We start from the raw sequence: 8,114 nt of genomic DNA, 5'->3' as shown, positions 1-8,114 counted from the left end.
GACATTGCAAATGAAACGGGAAATAATGGAAAAATATAGCATGTAGTAGTTTTATTTTATTTGGTGTATTTTTTTATTTGATGTATTTTTTTATTTTATTTTATTTCATTCTTTTTTTTAATTATTATAAATGTGTTTTTCATAAACTTAATTCATTAATTTAAAAAAAAAGAAAATAATAGTGGCGCGTGTCAATTCATGCCCCAAACCTAAACCCTCTCCCCTCCACTCCCCCTCTCTTTTGGGGCTTGAGTTGGAGAGCCCACACATGCCACGTGTCAACTCATGCCCCCAACTCAAGCTCATCCACTCCGTTCAGTCTAAATGGATGATTTGTTACGTAGTTGGAAATGAGTCGAGGCAAGCTGAGCCGAAATGTGTTTGTCTAAGCTTGAGTTTAGTCGTGTTTTGCTAGCCTTTTTTTTTTTTTGAACAGCTATATTTCACCTAAATTACACCTTGTCCAATTTTGAACATGGGTTTCTCCAAAAAAGAAGTTTGCCTCTTTCCAATGGGCTACAACCCAAGTGGCTAGCCTATGTTCTTTTTGTTAAGAAAAGTTTGATGTTGAGCTCGCGGAGACTTAAAACCCGAGTTTGGTTCGTTTTGCGTATTTTGCCTAAAACTCTAGTTTGACTGTGATTTGTGAGTAATATAAAAACTCAAGCTTGATTCAGCTTCAATTTGTTTACTTTATTTTTTAATTATTTTTATTTAGATATATAACCATTTGTATACGTTTATTTATGATCATTATATATAGCCTAATGTATTTATGATCATTAATGTTTTGCCTCCTCTCGCTAGTTTCTTGTTAGTGGGAGGTTTGGCGTTTGTTATTTGAATGAAAGTTGCCGTTAAAAAAATTGCTTAAGCTTAGACCCCAATCAAGCTAGTCATATGAAGCTAGGATCCGTACGTGTTTACTAAATGAGTAATTTACTCTCAATATGTATATTGGATTGAAACCTCCAAAAAAAAGAACTATATTCGGTATTCACATTATGTCATTACTAATGATTAAGATGTTAATATTATTTTATAGGTTGTTAACTAGGTATATATATAGTTGCATTTATATTATACATACATAAAGAATATAAAACTTGATGACGGAAATTTTCAAATTTTCAATGTTAATAAGGGGATGTTTGGGGTTGAGTTTTGAAAGAGAATTTTAAATTATTGAGTTTTGAAATCGTAAATAACAGTTTTGATTGGTTGGGTAAAAATATTAAAAAAATTGATTATTTGCATTTAGAAAGTTACAAAACGCAGTTTTCTAAAAGAACCCCCCCCCCCCCCCCCGGCTGCAACAAAACGCAGTTTTCTAAAAATTGATTATTTGCGTTTAGAAAAAGATTTTCACTTATTTATTTTTTTTAAATATATATCTGCCAAACACTCAAATAGTTGATTATCTGATTATTGTGATATCAAGCAACATAATTAAATCCAAACACTATCTTTCAACATCACGTTTTGTTACCGTTAATTATCTGATTATTCAAAACGCATAATCTATTTTCAAAACTCAACCCCAAACACCCTCAGAATAGGGTATTAATCATATATTTTGATCAATCAATTTTAGCGTTGCTTGTTCTAAGTCTAACTGATACAATTATTTTACTTATCACTAATCAAACTTAATATTGTATAAATACATTAATAAGAGAAGCAAACTTAAAAACACTATTATATTTTTATATCTGATTGGAAAATGTTTAAAAAATTATAAGGGTGTAAGGGGCACTCCCCTAAGAGGGGAGTCCCCTCTCTTACGCATAACCAATCCTCGTGTGCCACGTCAACTCCCCTCTTAAACTCCCTAACACCCTAAATTGATGGCGGCACTCCCCTCTTAGGTGACTTGGTTTTTTATTAAAAAAAAAAAAAAATTTCATTGGTCCATCTCCTCCCTCTCTCCTCCCTCTCTTCGGTGACTTCCCACCGATCATGGTCCCCGATTTTGGCTCCCCGCCTTGACGGCCGCACTTCCCCTCTCGGCAAAAGTGGTCCCCGAAGGGACTCCCGCTAGTGCTGCCGATACCCTAACATGTACTATAAATCGAACTTGTTTTATAAAAGGGAAGGACATTTACTCTCGTCCATATTTTGGGTCAAATAAGATTTGCTTTGCACAATTCTTTAATGGATTATTAGGTCCTCACTATAGATCAAAGGCATTTGAAAGATTAAATTCCCAAATTATTGATTATAAAATTGTGTTACTTTTACTCTTGCTTTTGGGGATTCTCATCTTTGAAGCCTAGGGTGGTCGTTTCATTGTGGAAGTATCATTTCCGGTGCCCATTTCTTAATTTCTTCAAAGAAACGTCAATCAATAATCATATTATGATATTAACCGTCATAAAGAAGCACCAAAGTTTTCCCATGGTCTAATCAACTATAGAAAGGCGAGTATGCCATTCATGAAGCTTGTTTCTTATTATTTTTTTTAGAAATTAGTTTAAGGAGGATCTTCCTGCTAGAGCGGTTCTGGAATGCTCTAATCTGAAGACCCTTCCGAGTGAGGAAGCCGAATTTTTAGTCTCCCCTTTTTCTATGGAGTGAGATCAAAGTTGCGGTTTTTTATTCTGATGGTGACTGTGTCCCGAACCCCGACGGTTTTAACTTTCGTTTCATTAAACGATTTTGGCACCTCTTTGAGTCAGATTTTGTTAAGATCTTTTTGGCATTCTTTGACTCTAATGCTATTAGTAAGGGAACTAGCTCATCTTACATAACATTAATTCCTAAAAAAAGACCCAGTGAGTTTAAACGATTATCATCCTATTAATTTAGTGGGGATTATCAAAAAGGTTTTGTCAAAGATCTTAGCTAGTCGTCTTAAGAAGAAGGTTTTGAATGAAGTTATGAATTGGGTGAATAAATAAAAGAAAAAGGCTTTATTTTTTTAATTGACTTTGAAAAAAGCCTACAATAAAGTGCATTGGAATTTTGTTATATCTATTATGGAAAAATGGGGTTTCCGAGTAAATGGTGTTGTTTGATCATGGGTATTTTATCATCGGCTAGGTCCTGCGTTTTAGTCAATAATGTGCCTATTTTTGAGTTTCAATGTTATAAAAGCATGCAGCAAGGGGACCCAATCTCGCCTTTTCTTTTTATTATTGTGATGGACGCTTTCTCGGGTATGATTAAGAAGGCTTGTGAAATTGGGGCGTTTAATGGTATTCATATGCCAAAAGATAGGCCTTGTTTGTCTCACCTCTTTTGTGCGGGTGACACTATCATCATGGGGATTGGTCTTTATTTAATGTGAGAACATCACGAGGTTGTTGAGAAGCTTCTACATATTTTCGGGTCTTAAAATCAATCTCGGGAAGTCCTCTATTTGAGTTAAGAGTTGAGGTGGAAGAGGTGCTGGACATGGCTTTGGTTTTGAGATGTAAAGTGGGTTCGGTCCCTTTTAACTATCTTGTGCTCATGGTTAGATCTAATATGAATAGAGTTGCTAATTAGAACCTGATTTTCGAGGTTCTCGAGTCCCAGTTATCTCGTTGGAAAGCTTCTTTGCTTTCTATTGGTGGTTGGGTTACTCTTATTAAGTCAGTTCTCAAAAATGTTGCGATTTATTATTTTTATTATAAAGCTCTTCTAAAGTGATTGACGTTTTAGAGGCTATCATAAGGAGGTTCTTGCGGGGTGGGTTGGATGAAGTTAGAAAGCTTCACTAGGTCACTTGAGATCAGGTTGCTACCCCGATTGATTCGGGAGGGCTTGGCCTTAGGAGATTGAAAGATATCAATTTTGGGCGGCTTTCTAAGTGGATTTGGAGATACAAGAATGAACCTTTAAGTCTCTGGAGGAGGACTATTGTAATATCCATACTTTTCTGTTCATCGTAATCTTTGTACTTCATTTCAATCTTATGATCAACTAACGTTTTGGAACAATAAAATCGTTGGAATTCATGTATTATAGTTTTCATCATCTTATATACTTGCATACACTTATATATACAAAAAACACACTTAATTATGAGTTTTAGCACAAAATAATGGAATTATCAAACTCTAAGGGTCAAACTACAAATTCTGGAAAGTTTCTTGAAAATCTACAGATGTTGCACGCCATGCATCCAATGCGCATGACCATGCGTGCTATAATCTGCATAATTGTGCACTTGATACGCACGACCATGTATGTTATGATCCGCACGAGCATGCACCTGATTTGTACGACCGTGCAAAATAACCATGTTTGATTGTTTCAGTGACGGGTTTCACCTTTTTTACACCAAAAATCCCAAAATACAACCTAATACTTGATTTTAACCATTTACCTCAGCACTAAACTTTTACCTGACATCTAACCACCACAATTAACACCAATTCACCTGTTTTAACCATGAACAGATAATTCAAGAATAAAAGCGAACAAATTGAGTAAACATCCAAAGGAGTTCCATATACCTAGAGGTGTACAAACATGTTTTTTTCTAAAAAATCGATCCGGTTTTTAACCGAACTGGTTTTTTTACCCAAAACAAAAATGGGTTTTTTTTATAACCGGTTTTGGTTATTAACCGGTTTTTCAAACCCAAAACAGTAACTGGTCTAACCGGTTTTTAACTGGTTTTGCCCAAAAAACCGGTTGCAAAGATCAAGAATAGTAACCAGTCACAAACTGTCGATTCGGTTCGGTCCTAAAACCGGTTTAAAAAAACCGGTTTCGGTTTTTTTTCGGTTATGATTCTAAAACCGGTTTTTTGTACACCTCTACATATACCTGCTGAGTGATTGATGACTGATGAAATCTGCACTGAATCTTATTGCTTGAGGTCTGATCATCGTGGGATTCTATTCACCCGTGGTTTGTTTCTCAACCCTAAACGACCCGTGGATATAACTTTGTCAACCCAATTTAACCCGTGGATCAGTTTCTGCGTCTGCATCTACATCTTTTAAGTAACCCATCCTAACCCTTTGACTATAAAACATCACCCAAAACCACCCAAATAGTTTATAAAGAAAACCTAGATTGACCCATGATAATGCATTTGGGTCAGGATTGCCACCCTTAGTGAAAATGCATGGCATTGTACGAAACGAATTCAACCAGTACGATATGGCTCTAAGCCATTTCACAACTTCGAAGGACTTGGGAAAATTAGAAACGGCTCTAAGCCATTTCAGCCATTTTATAAACCTTGAAATGTCTCGGACCTTGAAACATCTCAAGAATATGAGCCAAGGGACAAGCTGATTGAGGAGTTGGATGAAACGTCTTAGCCGAGCCGCTATATCTGAATGTCGGTGCTTGAAATGGCTCTGAGATAGCCATTTTTAACACGTGGCATGAAATGGCTGGTTCATTTTGAAGAGGTTTTTTTACACGTTTTAGCCGCAGTGTTTTCCGTGAGACGTCTCAGGGCGAGTGATGTGGGTCCAAGTGTGGAGGAGCGGGCCATCTTGTATTTGGAGGCCCAAGATCGTGTAACAAAAGGGGCTTCACTAAAATGGCTCTAACTTGGGCTACGGAGGTCCGTTTTGGGCGTGCGACCAGGCGAAACGATTGTGAGAACGAGCTCCATCTTGCTGCAAACGCCTACAGCAGCTTGGGTCATCTTCCGGGCCAAAAAATGCTTATTTCTATTAGTTATTTACGTTTTTATGTTTTTTGAAATGTTTTGGGCATTTTTTTTTGGGCTTGTGTTTGGCCCATGGTCTTTTGTGGCCCATTTCGAATTTTTGTCTCTATTTATGTCTTTCTCTTGTAATTTGGATGGTCAAACTTGATTTTCGAATTTACTCAAATTTCACTTCAAATTATGTGCCCTTTGGGTTGAATTTTGGGGGTTGGGGAAGATCAACACGGGTATTCGTAGAATCAACGTGTTTTGCTCTTCGTTATCGTAACATACGCTACATCAGTTGGTATCAGAGCCGAATTCCTGACTCAAAATGCCCCCGAGGAGAAACAGGCCGCTCGATGAAGTGTATGAACGGGAGTTGGAGCAGCGACTTATGGTGAGAGTGGATCAACGGTTGGATCAAGTAGTCGATCAGTTGACTGACCGGATGGCCGACTTGATCAATCGTAGGAGGCAGGGACCCAATGACGGGTATGATTCTGATTTTAGTAACCCATTTGGTGATGGTTCGGATTTCGATGACGAACAGGAAGGGCGACCAAGGAGAGAACGTGGATGGGGCAATAGGCGTTGGGATTCTGAGATAAGAGTTGATATTCCAGAATTTGATGGGACTAGTTTGAATCCGGAGGGGTTCATCGATTGGTTGGCTACCGTGGAGGAGATGTTTGAGTACAAGGAGGTGCCTGAAAATAAGTGGGTGGCTTTAATCGCTACCAGGTTACGTGGTAGGGCCTCTGCGTGGTGGCAACAGTTGAAGTTAACACGAAATAGGCTCGGGAAGTCAAGGATCATGACATGGGCCAAGATGAGAAAGTGCTTGCGATCCAATTTTTTGCCTTAGAAGTCACAACTTTCAAAGGTTGATGTACCAACGCCTGCAAAATTTAAAACATGGGGCTAAATCGGTTGATGATTATACCACAGAGTTTTACCAGTTGATTGCTAGGAACGGTATCCAAGAACCAGAGGAACAACTTGTTTCTCGATATATTGGGGGTCTAAGGGTTCAAATCATAGATCTGAATCTTTTTGACACGTTAACCATTCCAGAGGCGCATCAACGGGCGTTGGCCTTTGAGAAACAAAACCGTCGGGTGAACAGTTCATTTACCCCTGCCGGAGGGAATGTTGGGTCGGGCAGTGGGGCACCTCATGGCGGGCCTAGTCAGCAAAGGCCGGGGGTTAACATTACCGGGCCTACTTCTAAGGGGGCTAGTAGTAGTGGCCCGAGATGTTTCAATTGTTGTGAAATCGGCCATCGTCAAGCTGAGTGTAAAAGGGCTAGCAAAAAGCACTTGTTTGTTGAGTCTGAGGATGATCAATATGAAGAGTACGAAAACGACCCAGTGTACGATGAAGAAACTGAATACAAAGAAGAGGTTGTGACCGGTGATGTTGGAGTGAACTTGGTAGTCAGACGCTCTTGTTATACACCAAAGGCAGATGGGGATGACTGGCTTAAGCATAACATCTTCCACTTAACATGTACCATTTTGGGAAAGGTTTGCACGTTTGTTATTGATTCGGGAAGTTGTGATAATTTGATATCTAAAGAGGCGGTCCAGAAGTTGGCTTTGAAGACAGAGAGTCACCCCAAGCCTTATAAGCTTCAATGGCTTAAAAAGGGAGGTGAAGTAATGGTATCTAAGAGAGCCCTTGTTTCTATTTCCATTGGGTCCACATATAAAGATGATGTTGTGTGTGATGTGGTCCCTATGGACGTGTGTCACTTGTTGTTGGGTAGACCTAGGGAGTATGAGCGTAATATAGAGCATAATGGGCGGTCCAATATTTATAGCTTTCTGTTTGGTGGTGTGAAGATAACTCTTGTTCCTAGCAAGCCTAAGCAGTTAGCCACAAAACATTCGGGTACTCTGTTGACCATTAGTCAGTTTCAAGATGAGCTGGAGGAAGCAGACAATGTGTTTATTTTAATAGGGAAGGTCGTGCTCGAGGAAGTCGAAATTCCTAAATGTATAGTTCCGTTATTTGAGGAGTTTGTTGACGTTTTCCATGATGATTTACCTGCCGGATTGCCACCCTTACGAGACATCCAACATCACATTGATTTGGAACCGGGGGGCCCAGCTACCCAATAAGCCCCATTACAGAATGAGCCCAAAAGAGCATGAGGAATTGCGTCGGCAGGTTGAAGACTTAATTTCTAAGGGGTATGTTCGGGAAAGCATGAGTCTGTGTGCTATTCCTGCTCTGTTGACTCCAAAGAATGATGGGGCATGGCGTATTTGTGTTGACAGTCGTGCAGTCAACAAGATCACTGTAAGGTACAGATTTCCAGTTCCCCGACTTGATGATTTACTTGACCAAATTAGCGGTGCCACTATTTTCACAAAACTAGACTTGAAGAGTGGGTACTACCAGATTCGACTCAGGCCTTGTGATGAGTGGAAAACCGCCTTCAAAACTCATGAAGGGCTGTATGAATGGTTAGTGATGCCTTTTGGTTTATCCAATGCCCCTAGTACGT

The sequence above is a fragment of the Helianthus annuus genome, chromosome 12 (genome assembly GCF_002127325.2).
Source record: "Helianthus annuus cultivar XRQ/B chromosome 12, HanXRQr2.0-SUNRISE, whole genome shotgun sequence".
NCBI classification, from domain to species: domain Eukaryota; kingdom Viridiplantae; phylum Streptophyta; class Magnoliopsida; order Asterales; family Asteraceae; genus Helianthus; species Helianthus annuus.
Note: the sequence above shows the minus strand (reverse complement) of the source record.